Genomic DNA, 14,498 nt, shown 5'->3' on the forward strand with positions numbered 1-14,498 from the left:
AGGGCAGCTTCAAGGAAGGGGGAAGGGTGACTGTACCCATGTCCCCGCCCACACCTCGTCCTCAGTAGCTGCAGAGTGTGTGGGGGGGGGTACCCTTTGGTCATAGGGATTGCTGTGGAAAGCCCACACGGAGGCTGCTCCAGCAAGCATGCGCCAGCTGGCCTACACGCCTATACCTGTGGGAGGCAGGAACCCATTGATCTTGCTGCCGGCTACCCCAGTACTCCTTCCACCAAAGAGAAAACTCCATGCCTACACTGAACACCCCGGAGTCCTGTCGATTCTGCTCATCTTCTGTGGCATATAAAGAACACCAGATCACTGCTCCAGGGATCACACAGGAAAAGCTGAATGGAACTTCGCCAACAGTCACACTGGTTCTTGCTACAGGCCTGACCCCCACTGCTGGCCTCTCCTCCTCTCCCCTTTTCTTCACAGTGAGCAAGAAACCCATCTTCTTATCGTTCAAGGCTTTTCAATTCTATTCTTCTGCAAACAAACAGACAATAAAAATAGAAACCCTTTCATCTGCCAAAACTTGACCAACCTGTGGTTCTGGAGCATGTCTCTGGAGCTTCAACTCATCACACCTATGAAGGTCACGGTCAAAGGAAGTTCAAGTGCCACAGAGTAAAGTATCCATAAACCTGGGAAATGGGAAAAGGGAAATCTGGCCTAGACCCTTGGGCTGCAGATACCCAGGCCAGTGTAATGTTTGAGTAACCTCAGTCCACTGGGAAGCACCCTTGAAGTTAGTTAATTAGTGATGAGAAGTTATGGACTTAGTCTTGGTCCACAGCTCTGAGAAGGAAGTGTTTCCATTTCTTTTACCATGTACCCTGAATCTCCAGTGTACTATCTCATGCAAACCATGTGCTCTGGGCACGTCTGTTGACTGGTTGACTGCCCCATTACTAGGCTGGCCCCAACCTAGCCTATGAATGTGAATGTTTTGAACAACAATATGAGATTGCAGAGGGAGCATGTAACCTACATTCTCTTAGATTACTTTGAATTTGGGGAAAATGCAAAAGGACTTGGTTTAGTTAGTTTTTTCTTTGCTGTGACCAAAATACCCAAAAAGAATAATTAGAGGAGGAAAAGTTTATTTTGGGCTCACAGTTTCAGAGGTCTCAGTCCTTAAACAGTCATCTCCATTGCTCTGGGCCCAAGGTGAGGCTGGACATCATGGTGGAAGGAAGTGGCAGAGGGAAGTGCCCCCATCATGGCAGGAAGGAAGCGGAGGCTGGAGGAAGGGGTTTCAGGGAAGACGAAACCTTCGGGGGCAGCACCCAGTGGCCCACCTTCTCCAGCCACCAGGAGAAGTTACCACCAGGTTACAGTTACCACCCAGTCAGTCCATTCAAAGTAGAAGGGACTGATTAGGTTACAGCTTTCATAATATAGTCTTTTTCCTCTGAAAATTCCAGCTTTCGGGGGACACCTCATATCCAAACCATAACATACATTAAAACATTGTAATTGCATACATGTAAATTAGAGTTACTAATGTCACTAATAAGATTGTGGATGGGATCAATTCCTGGAAACATAAAAACAGTGTTGGATAAGGTAGAAATTTCAGTGGCTCCATTTTACAGATGAGGAAATCATGATCTGAAAAAGAAATTGAATTCACCCCAAGTCACACAGCTAATTGTGGCAGAGCCAGAATTGGAAACAGGTGGGCTGGTGCATGCCCTGTTCTGTCTGTGGTTAGATTTAGTAGCTATGTCCCAGTCCTTTTTACTTTGTTTTGAGATATGGTCTCACTGAGTTGCCCCAGCTGGTCACAAACTTGCAATTCTCCCACCTCAGCTTCCTAAGTCACTGGGATTAAAGATGTGTGCCACTGATTCAGTAGTTCTCCAAAGAGGACACTGGTCCTACCTCCTCCATTGACCTTTGGGTGACTTGAGGCTAGCTGTAAGCCTGTCCGCATCCACAAGTAAGAGCCATCTGGAGGAGCTGTGTACATTTTGGCTATGCTGAGCACCACAAGCAAGATCTGTTGGCTGGACATCATGTCAGGGAAGAGAAGTTGGGTGGAGAGTGCTGTGGTTCAGGCTGCTGGCAGGTGGAAGGCAGTGACCTGGCCAGGGCCAGCATCCCTGCCAGATGTCAAGGAACACAAGGTAGAGAACTGGCTAGAACCCCTACCTTACCCCAGTGCAGATATTTGATCTTACAAATCTGAGAGTGACTTTCTGCCTGCAGTAACCAGCAGACACACCTTGGGAAAATGGCACAGTCATGACCTTAGTCATGACCTTCCCACCATCTGTGTCCATAGATCAAAATGTGGTATTTAACACACTCATCTTCCATGTTACCAAAAATGTCTCTGGATCAGCTGATGAAGTGTTCCCCTGTATTTGCAAGATTAGGAGAGACATGGTCAGGGCAAAGGCACATGTCCTCACACTGGCAAAGCTTGTTTATATTCTGGGTGTGTTACCTCCGGTTGTGGCCATAAGTAAGTCACTACATCCTAGAGAAATGACTTTTTTTTTTTTGTACTAGGGATTGAAGCCATGGGTTTTTGTTTTTGTTTTTTTAAATATTTATTTTTTAGTTTTCGGCAGATACAACATCTTTGTTTTGTATGTGGTGCTGAGGATCGAACCCTGGCCTCACGCATGCCAGGCAAGCGCACTACCGCTTGAGCCACATCCCCAGCCCGCCATGGGTGTTTTGACTACTGAGTTACATCTTCAGTGCCTTTTTTTTTTTTATGAGACAGGTTCTCACTAAATTGCTGAGGCTGGCCTAGAACTTGTTATCCTCCTGCCTCAGCCTCCCCATTGCTGAGATTACAGGCATGCACCACTGTGGCCAGCTCCAGAGAAATGTCTCTTGAGGTAAAGAAACAGGGACTGTGTTCATTTCTAAGAAACTTCCAGGAATGGACTTGGTGGGCTGGGATGTATGTGGGCTTCCTCAAACAGGGCTATGATTTAAAGCATTTTAAAGTGGTCTCTTTGTTTTTTTTTTTTTTTTTTTTTTTTTTTTGAGTGTGTGTTACTGGGAATCCAAAATAGGCAATCTCATGCATGCTAGGCAAGCTGTCTACCAGAGTAAAACTGAATAGCAAGAAATAGGACCCCAAGAAGCCATGCATGTTCCTCCTGGGCCATGCTTCCTGATGGGGGCTTGCATATGAACAGGTGAGCTGCAGCCCGACTAAGCCAGCGCCACGGACTGGCAACCACTGCCTCACCTGGAATCAAAGAAGCATGGGGTCTGAGGCCTTCCTGCAGATCTGTGGAGTTGGAACCTGCACTGTTCCCAGCCTCTAGGTGGTTTGTGTGTGTACTGATGCCTGGAAGCATGGCCTACAGTCCTCTGGCCCAGCTGACGCTTTTCAAGTGAGGACAACTGAGGCCCAGGAGAGAAAGTCCTTTACTCTGAGTGGAAGTTACTGCTGGGCAGCACCTGCTTCCGGTGCTGCCTTCTCCACAGTTAAGAGACTCTTCTTCCTGTAGATCCAGAGCTGGGTGGAGGCCAGCCGGGCAGATTCTAGATCAGGGGTCTGCAAGGGTCACAAACACTGTTAGCTGGACTTGCAGCATTGCTGGACAGGGCCCAGAGGGATGGTGCTTGGCCTGACCAGGTGGCTGCAGAGCACAGGGATCCCCAGGTGGAGGTAGGAGGGGAGTCAAATAGAACGGGATGGAGGAATTAAAAGAGAAAACAAGGAGGGGGATTCTGTGTTCCTCACCAGTACCCCTCTGCCTGTGCCTTCCCTGGGCTCTAGCCCCTTAAGTTACCGGAACAGCAAAAATGACCCAAAAGGATAATGCCCACTGATGAGGAGGAGGAACTGTCATGGAGCTAGAAAACATCCAAACACAGTTGGCCCTCTGTATCCATGAGTCCTACATCTGGGATACAACCAATAGCAGACCAAACATATTTGGAGAAAAAAAATTTCAGAAAGTAAAACTTGAATTTGCTGCACCCCGAGAATGACGCTACAGGAATGCAGGATGTGTAGGCTCGCTCCTGTGGCCTCTGTCCAGCGCTCCTCGCTTGAGCACCATCTGCCTCAGGTCTGTGCGTGGGCTGTGTGGTAACCTATGATGGCCGTGTCTGGACTCATCACGTGGACTCGTCTCATCATTGTTCCCAATACAATACAGCAGAACAATATTTACATAGCATTTACTTTGAGTATGGTAAGTAATCTAGAGATGATTTATGGAATACAGGGGAACACCCATAGCTCAGACCCAAATATGTTGCCATTTTATATGAGGAATTGGAGCACCAGTGGGTGATTCTGGTATCCTTGGGGCCTACAACCAATCAGTCTTGAGTACTGTGTAGACAAAAAGTCAGCCAGCGTGCTTGCTGTACGATGAGTTTGGATGTGTCCCAGAGGGACACACGCTGGCAGGTTCCTGCCCTGCATACTCACGATCTGCATGGGAGGGATTCCATTGGTTGAGCTGGGTAGGTCACCCGACATTGCCTTTGGAAGAGACCTGGTTAGGGCAGTAAAGTGCTCTTACTTACGGACTGCCCACCATCCATGCCCATAGATCAAAACGTGGTATTTAACACACTCATCTTCCGTGTAACCAAAAATGTCTCCGGATCACGCTGATGGAGTGTTCCCCTGTATTTGCAAGATCAGGAGAGACACTGGTCAGGGCAAAGGCACATGTCCTTGCACTGGGAAAGCTGGTTTTACATTCTGGGTGTGTTACCTCTGGTTGTGGCCATAAGTAAGTCACTACCTCCTGGCCCAGGCGGGTGGGTCATCTGTGGACTGTAGTCTCAGAATGCTGAATGAGATAAGGAGGAAAAGGGCCAGGTATAGTATTTAGTGGCAGTTCAGTACCATTCACTCTGAATCTGTAACTTGGAACCTATATTTGGAATCTATATTTTAAAGTGAAAATTGAAAACATACGAGCAATCTTTTTTGGTTGTTGTCAGTTTGCATATACTCTACTCAGAGGGCATATGCAAACATTGAAAAGAACAGTTACCAAAACATATTAAACTCTAAAATTTAGCAAGCCCCAAAGATACTGTAGCAGATATTACATAAGACAAACAATGGCTGAGTTGGGAAGATGTTTACAAAAATATATGACAAATGCCATAAGAAAAAATAACATTGATAAACATTACACAAACCCCCTTTTAGCTGCCTCAATAGATCCATTCTAAATCAGCTTCTTGCTTTTCACACAATCTGAGAAGACGATTATACAATTTCAAAAGTGTCTGTAAACTACTCATTTGCATCTGATTTCTCAATGTCTAATTTGTTCATCAGCCAAGCTATGTGTATAAAACCAGCTTTTTAATCAGCTCACAGAATGTGTATAAGCAAATTAATCTTCCATTTTACGAGAAAAGAATTCATACACTGAGGATTATCATGTAGTTTGCACTTGATGCACAGAATAAGGATCTGTGTGATTGTGTTAGCATGGGTCTCTGTAAACAGCCACTTTAAATACTGCTGAAAATCCAAAGTGGTTGTGCAAATTACAGATGGGTTTGAACACCCCCAGGAGTTGGTACCAACATGGACCACTGTTTTCATGACATGGGGTGAGGAGGTTGTCAGAAGAATAAGGCATCTTTGCCCAATGCCCTCATTTGGAAAACAAAAACAACAGCTGTTGGCTCTGTGGAACACTGCAGGGAGACAGCTCTTGCGTGGCCTGTGTTCCTATCAACCTGGGGCAGCATGTCCACTCTGCAGTAGAGTTTCTTCAGTAGAGTTTTTCCTCCTCCAATCTCTGTTGTCCAACCCCACAAGACTTTTGGGGTGGTAGCTCTGATCTCCACCTTAGACCTGGTCCAGCGTTCGCTCGGATCAGCTTCTGGGTCGGTTTCTCAGCCACAGTGGGAGGCTCAGTGAGTCATTTCACCTGCAGGGCCTCAGTGTTCTCATCAGTGTGTGGAAAGGACACTGTGGTCCCGTTCATAGTGTGGACACTCATTAGGTGACAGTGCATCCTTCTACCTCTCTCAGGCACAAATCTTAACAGCTGTTACCCTGGCCTGTACCTGGTCTGAACCTGGTCAAGCTGAGCTTCACTGTGATGTAACATTATTGACTTACCCATTAGTGCCTCTTCTAGATGCATACCCCAGAGCATTGCAAGCAGGACCTTGAAGGGTTCATAAACAGCGTACCCACAATAGCAACCCAAGGTCCTTTGACTGAATAAACAAGACGTGGCATCTACAAATGATGGCATGTCACTCAGCTTTCACTCAGAAAGGAAATTCTGACATATGCTACAGCAGGGAGGAACCTGGAGCCAAGTCAGCCAGTCACAGAAAGGCCTATAGCACCACACGCTTCCACACACGCTCACACAGAATGGTGGGTGCCAGAGGCTGCCGGAGCAGGGCACGGGCGTGTCAAGTAGCGTGGACAGAGTTGCAGTTCTGCAAGGCTGGAGGCACAGCAGTGGGAATGAGCTCAATGATGCAAAACTGTGCACTTAAAACTGGTTAACACAGCGCACTTGACATTGTGTGCATTTAATCCCAATTAGAAGGCCCTAACCCCTGTCTGGGCCTGCACCCTCCCCTCAGCCCTGGCCACCCTGGCATGGCCATAAAGCAGGTGGTCTATGAACTCAATGGGAAAAGAACAGCCCTGGTTTCACCCCAAGACTGAAATGCAGCCACTCCTTCCAGCAAGAGTGCAGTCACACACACAGACAGCACTCTGCAACTGTCACCAGAGAAATGGGTTTTCCCCATCGCATTCAAATACCAAAAAACTCTTCTGTAATTTAAAGTTATGGGAATTATTAGACCAGTTGCTACATCTTGTTAATTAACAAGTTAATAAAGAAGCACACACATTCCTGTATTGTAAACTGTTAAGTATTTTGACAACAGCATTTTATTTTTAGCTGCAGATGGACATATTTATTTATTTTTATGTGGTGCTGAGGATCAAATCCAGTACCTTACCCATACTAAGCAAGCACTCTACCACTGAGCTACAACTGTAGCTTTTGATAACTGCATTTTAACATAACTGTTAAATATTTTATGAAATGAATTTTGAAATGTCAAATTGTCTGCTTTGAATGAAAATGAGGTTTGGACACAGTGGTGCACACCTGTAATCCCAGCAACTCAGGAGGCTAAGACAGGAGGATGGCAAGTTGGAGGCCAGCCTGGGCAACTTAGTGAGACCCTGTCTCAAAATAAATAATAAAAAGAGCTGGGTTCAATCCCCAGCACACTGAGCACACACACAGGCTCACACACACACATACACACTCACATGGGAAAGCCCACAGAGCCTGGGTGTTCCACAGACAGGCTGGCTGTTCATCAGCTTATCACTAAATATCTGTTGTTGTGTCTATATTAAATAAATAAATAAAATCCCAGAGGGTGGCTCATGTCTATTTCCACATGATTCTCAGCATATGGGAGGGCAGAATCAAAGCTTCCCAAAGATGTCCATGTCCTAATGCTCAGAACCTGGGAAAATCCACCACAAGGGACAGAGGGGACCTGCACCTGTACTTGGAGCCTGAAGGTTATATAATATAATACTTTAAATCAATTTGTACATGAAACATGTTTTCTTGGTGTGAAATCTTCCACTTGTGGCATCATGTCAGAGCTCCAAAAGTTTTGGACTTTGGAGAATTTTGGGTTTCAGGTTCCATGAGTTAGGGGTGCTCCAATGTGTGTGATCCACGAAGCTGATTTTAAGGATGTCCAATCATTGTAGAAATCATTTAAACAGTGACCTCAAGCTAAAGAGTATTGCTGCTGGCTTTGCTCATGTCACATATCAGGGAGATATTCCTCATAACTCTATAAATAAGCACTGCCCTAAAAGTACCAAAGCAAAAGGAATCAAGATGCAGAAACTTTAAACATCCATTGTGTCCACCTGTGCGCTGTCTCCCATCACTTAGGGGTAGGCCAAGAGGTCCTCCAGTGGGATTCTGAACAAGTTAGTGGTAAGCGACCCATCAGGTTACATAAAACTCCTGAGTTCTGCGTGGTTACCTGGTACAGAGGGCTGTGGGTGGGTCAAGGCCCAGAGTTTCATCTCAGTATCCTCCTGGTTATGTATAGACGTGGCTTCAAATGCAACCCCAGTTATGAGCAACAAACCAAATTCAGTAGTAAACAGTAGACACACTGGACAGCGGTGGTACTTTATTAATGTGTCATAGGCAGAATAATGTCCTCACCACCACAGAGGTTCTCGTTATCATCCTGGAATCTGCAGGTGTGTTACCTTACATGGCAAAGGAGAACTGAGGTTGTAGATGGCACTGACCACCAATCAGATGACCTCTAAATGGGGGAATTATCCAGATTATTATTATTAATATTAATAATAATAATAATTATTATTATTATGTAGAGCATGAGCTCTACATGATCCCAAGGGTCCTAAAAAGTGGGAGAGGAAGGTCAAGGAGGGGATCAGAGCAATGTAACGTTAGGGGAAGATCAACTTCTCTTTGCCAGCTTTGAAAGAAGCAGAGGAGAGGTTACAATCCCAGGCAGGCAGGTGGCCTCTGGAAGCCTGAGAGTTAAGGAAATGGATCTAATTGGAGCCTAGAGAAGGGATGCAGCACTGTCCACACCCAGAGCCTGTGTCCACTTCTGACCCCCAGAACTTGGGATAATACATGTGGATGGCAAAGAAAGTAACAATGCCATTTCAGAAAATGAAACATGTCCATCAGATACAGGCTGCCAGGAGAGGCCAAGCAGAGCCAGTGAGGGAGTGGACAGCCTTGACAGACCAAGGCCCTTCTGCGCAGGGCAAACACGTGGCCTTCCCCATGTGCTGTGGAGAAAGACGGTACACATTTGTGAGCTCTCTCATGCACACACCACAATCCTCATGTGATTCACAGGATCCCAGGCACCTGGGAAGTGTGGCATTTTTTGTGTGCAAAGCTAATCAATACAGATGGCCTTTGGTACCAAAACATGGTCAAATGCCTGAACCTCAAAACTGCAGTCATTTCTTCAGATGGACAGAGTGCAAGAGAGGGAAATCTGGTCAGACGTGGTGGTGCGTGACTATGGTCCCAGCAACTTGGGAGGCCAAGGTAAGAGGATCACAGATTAAAGGCCAAACTGGGCAAGTCAGCGAGACTCTTTCTCAAAATAAAGAATAAAAAAAAGGACTGGGGTTGTACCTCCCTCCATTCAATCCCCAGAACTGAAAAGAAGGAGGAGGAGGAGGAGGAGGAGAGAGGGAAAAGGGGAATTTCCCTGGGCACTTTCTGAATTCCCCTCCCTCCTGTCTCCTCCCTCTGTCCTCCTGCTACCATATGATCCCTCCCCACCTTTGCCAGCAGCCCACGGCCTCTCTCAGACACATGCCAACCTTCCCTTGGCAGGTCTTCTCCAAGGGGCAAATGAATTTGCCTGGGGCTCTTAACCAAGAATGGAAAGGAGTCCCATGAGACTGGTTCAAGCTCAGGCAAACAGAAAAATCAGAGAAGTCCAGGACACACAGTTCCATTCATTTCTAAAGTGCTTCTTAGAGATCATCTAGGTGGAAGAGCCACCCTGCTGTGGGAAGGGCAGCTCTGCGGGCGTGAGGTGGGGAGCATTTTGATGTTTGAAGTCGTGGTTAAAAAGTCTTTCCCGGTGGAGGATGTAACTTACACTGCAGAGCTTTAGGATAACATGTGGCTGTGGCTGGTCGCTGGCAGAATTGTCCTTAACTCACACTTTTAAGTAGACGTCACCAGAATTATTTGTCCAGTGCAAGTTTTTGTGTAAGCCCCGAGTTCTTGGGAATGAGAGTCTTCCTGGCTATACAATCTTTGAAGGCGGGCATCATCTTTTAACTTTTGTCCTGGATTATAGCACCCTACCTAGGATACAGTAGTGATCAATAAAGATTTGTTGAGTGAATAAATGACAGAATGACAATGAATGGGACGGTCACCCAACCTTTGATACTTTTATTTTTCTGGTACTGGGAATTGAACACCGGGCTCACCCTTCATGTGCTCTTTCCACTGAAGTGCACCCCAGCCCTGACCTTTGACCCTTCTGATGATGGGAGACAGGCAGCCCCTGGAACCTCACAGTGGGGTTTTTACTCATGGCTGCCGGCTACGGTTTGGATCTGGAACATCCTCCAAAAGCTCACATGGTTCTCTGTGCAAGAGAGTTCAAAGATGGGCTTTGGGAAGTGGTGGGATCATGAGGGCTCTGACCCCTGAACCCCTGGTGGGTTCAGAGCAGCTGATGGCATTATTGAGAACGGGGCCTAGTTGGAGGAAGTGGGGCACCGGGGACGTGCCCTGGAAGAGGTTTTCTTGTCCCTGGATCCTTTCACTCTCTCACTCTACTTCCCAACCACCCTGTGTTGAGCGGCTTCCTCCACCACACACTCTCTCCACCATGCTGTGTCTTGCCATAGACCCCAAAGCCATGGAGCCAGCAGGCCATGAGCTGAAAATAAGTCTTTCCTTCTCTAAATTGATTATCCCGGATATTTTGTCACAGGAATGAAAAGCTGACTGACGCAAGTGCCTAGATGGACCATCACATGAGGAATGGCCACAGTTCTTGACTGGACATATAGAGGATGAGTCTTTAGTCATGTCCTGGGGGATAACTCTGGGCACTGTGTGGTTAGGAAAGCTCTCACTGTAACTCAGCTAACCTGGGTGGAGCACGGGGCGTGTGAGATGAGAGGGAGCCCCTGCAGCAAGAGGGGGGTGTGTTCCCTCCACAGTGCACAGGTGTACCAAGCCCTGCAGGACACGTGGCCTGGTGCTCAGGGCCGTGGCCGCTTCATGGGGAAATTCTTATTTGACAAACCCTTGTTGGGCACCTACCATGTGCCAAGCACTGTTATAGGGCTGAGGATAGAACACAGAGCAAAGCAGAGTCCTGGCCCTCCTGGAGCTTCCGTTCTAGTAGGGAACACAGAGTACACTCAAGACAAATGAGTAAAGTCTACGCTGCGTCAGCAGGGATGTGTGCTGGGAAAAAACCAAACTAGTGCATTCGTTTCCTGTTGCTGCTACAGCAAATCGGCACAGCTTATGTGGTTTAAACCATGCAAGCACGTTTTCTAACTGTCCTGAAGGGCAGAAGTCCCCAAAGGGTCCACAGGGCTGTGCTCTTTCTGGAACCTCTGGGAAAGAATTTGTCCTCTTACCTTTCCTGCTAGAGGGCACCTTCCCTTCTTCCTCCATCCTCAAGGCCTGCAGAGCAGCCTCCTCCAGTCCCTTGCATCTGTCTTCACGTCTCCTTCCCTGACGCTGGCCTCTTACAAGGACCCTTGTTGAGATGTCAGGTCCACCTGGGTGATCCTGGATAATCTCTCCCACTCAAGAGCCTTAACTTAAGCACAGCTGTGGAGCCCCTATTTCATTGCAGGTAACACATTTGTGGTTTTCAAGAATTAAGATATGGGACATTAGGGACCATGATTCCTTCCACCACAGCAAGGAGGCTGTCTTAGAAAAGGTGTCAGAGAGGGTCTTGCGAAGAGTGTGGGGTAGGCACAAGAAGGAAGTGACGGGGCTGGCGAAGCTGCTGGGAGAGCACTCCTGACAGAGATTGGCGATGATGAACCTGAGATGGCAGGGTGCCTGGTGTGCAAGAGGGTCAGTGTGGCTGTAGAGGAGAGGACAGGGAGCCATCAGAGATGCTCTGGCCATGCAGGCACTGTCATGGGCTGAATTGCACCCCCTGAAATTCATTTGTAGAAGTCCTGACCTCTGAGAACTCAGAATGTGACTGTATTTGGAGACAGGGTCTTTAAAGAGGGGATTAAATTAAAATGAGGTCAATATGACCAGTGTCCCTGTAAGGAGAGGATACTAGGACACAGACATGCACAGAGGGAAACCTCCGTGAGGCTGCAGTGAGAAGATGCCATCTACAGCCAAGGAGAGAGTCCTCAGGAGAAGCCAACCCTGCCAACACCTTGATCGTGGGGTTCCAGCCTCCAGAACTGTGAGAGAATGCATTTCTGTTAAGTGGAACAGTCTGTAGCACTGTGTTGCAGTGGTCTGAGCAGACCACACAGGTACCAGGGTGCTGTGGGCCACCATCCTTCATTGGTGTCTTGTACTTTTGCACATCTGTGAGCAAAGCCAGTGGCCACCTTGCTCTGGACTGTCCCCCCAAGGATGCTGCAGAGCAGACAGCTTTGGGAGACAGAGTGTTCCCTGTCATGTCAAGGGCAGATGGGCCTCTTGAAGATAGTCTCTCCCTCAGGAGTGCAGGGCAGACATGCTGAGTACTCCTATGGAAGATGTGTCCACTCTAAGCCCAGGGTCCCTCTTCCATCGGGCAATTGACTACGAGTACAGGCTCCACAGGGTCCCTTAATCACCCTGTAATACCCAGAACTCAGTAATCTGGCACACAAAAATGCTAATACTATGACTGTTGCTACTGTTATAAATAATAAAGTCCTTTGGTTCCAACCTGAGAGTCTTTTGCCTTCTGTCAGCATCTTTGAAATTGTGGCGGGCCACCTTGTTAGCTTACAAGGCGGGGGAAAGCTGAGACCCTGCCCAGATCTTGATAGGTGCCCAAGCCTAGAGGGCTTTGGAGGCCTGATGGAAAGAGGGTCATTGGAGGGTTTTGAGCAGAGGCATGATGGGCCCTCACTTGGGTTTTGTGAGGTTCACCAACGCTATCTTCTTTCTTGAGAACAGATGGGGAGAGGTAAGAATCAGGGAAAACAATTGCTAGATCAATTACCTAGCAATAACCTAGGGGTTGGATAGACCATGGCCTTAGCAGGGTGTTGGAAGGTGGAACTGACACTTTGGGATATGTGAGAACAAGAGGCAAAAAACGTGGCTGCAGATCCTTCACCTGGCAATGCAGGCCTGAAGCGCCCCTGACTCAGATGGAGGTTTTCCAAAGGAGCAGGGGAGAGGAGGCAGGAGTTTACCTTGAGATGAGCTGGATTAGATCTGCCAGTTGGGCATCCAAGAGAAGATGAGGAGGTAGGTAGATATGGACTTATTTGGGGGCAAGGTCTTGGACTGAGGTAAAAATCTGAGGTTCATTAGTGTGACATTAGAGCCATAAGATAGGGGGAGATCACATAAATAGAAAGGAGTCCCAGTGCCCTCCATATTTAGAGGTCAGAGAAGTAAAAATAGACCACAAAAAGGACTGAGAAGCCAGAAATGCAGTAGGAAGCCTGGTGAGAGACTACTCCAGCCACCTGGAGGTGGGGAGCCATGGATCATGGCTAATAGTAAAACGAAGCCACTGGCCCCCTCGGTTAAATCAGAGGCGTATCACAGAGGGATCCATGGGCTCTGCTGAAGGGCGGGGGCAAGGAAGGCATCTGTCTGGGACATCATGGAACCCAGGGAGATTAACCTGAGTCTGGATATGAGTGTGCTCAGGCCACTGTCAGCAGGCACAGGAGGCTTTACACAGGGTGGGGCCCCGACAAGCGGTTTCAGAAAGACCACGGGTGGCTGGGGCACAACTCAGCCGCGGTGCCCAGCCTAGGGGCCTGCGGTCCTAGTACTTCCGCAAAACTGCAACTCCCATTCGCTTTAAGCCTGCGGGACTATCCCTCTGCACGTTGGGGCTGCTACTGCAATGCGGTCCAGCTCGGCAGGTCCCGGGGCTGCGCTTACTTGGGATTGAGGTGGGGTAAACCGGTAAGGACTGGGGAGCCCCGCAGAGCAGGAGGCACGCAGGAGGCTGTCGATGGAGACACAGAGCACAATTAAAACGCTTTTTTAGTGGAAGAGGATGCCTAGGAAACCTCCGTGGTATTTCGTCTCATCTCACACCCCTGCTTAAACTTAAGTTCACTCGTGGAGTGTAGACCCACACGCCGAATGGGATCAGGGTTTTTTTCGCCTTTGGGGAGAGAATTCGCTTAAGAGGAAGCACTCGTGAGGTGTTCAGAAAAGGAGGTAGAAAGTTAAACAGAAGAGGGGACTGCCAACCAAGGGACGTCCTGGGACACGGCGACTCCCAGAGGCTCCTTGGGCCAGTCGCTTGGAAACAAACAAAAGCGCGGGCGGGCTCTCTTAGTTCCTCCAGCACCGGCAGCTCGGGCCAGCCGAGAGGGCCGGGACAGCAGCGGGCCGCGCAGGTCCAGGGCACGGGAGGATTCCGCGCCACCGCGCGCCTGCCCGCCCGCGCGCGAGGCCGCGATCGCGGAGCGCACCCCCTGTGCGCGGTCCCGGGGGAGGTGTGGGGGGGCGCCAACACCGTGCGGACTACAAGTCCCAGGAAGCCCAGAGGCAGCGCAGGGCGGGGTCTGGCGCAATTCCCGGGGATCCGGCGCGCTGGGAAGCGCCGCGGAGGACGCAGCGGCGGCGGCCGGAGGGCGGCGAGCGCGCGGGCGGGGCGCAGGCGGGGCGCGGGCGGGGGCGGGGCCGACGTGGGCCGGGGCCCTGCGTGCCGGGGAGGGGGCTGGCTGGGCAGGCGGCGGGCGGTGCTCGGAGCGGGCTCCGCGGCTTGCACGGCGCCTGCGGCTTGGTCCGGCTCGGCGGGCGGCG

The sequence above is a fragment of the Marmota monax genome, unplaced genomic scaffold (genome assembly GCF_021218885.2).
Source record: "Marmota monax isolate L192 unplaced genomic scaffold, Marmota_monax_Labrador192_F-V1.1 WCK01_AAM20220418_F8-fsc00041, whole genome shotgun sequence".
In the NCBI taxonomy this organism is placed as follows: domain Eukaryota; kingdom Metazoa; phylum Chordata; class Mammalia; order Rodentia; family Sciuridae; genus Marmota; species Marmota monax.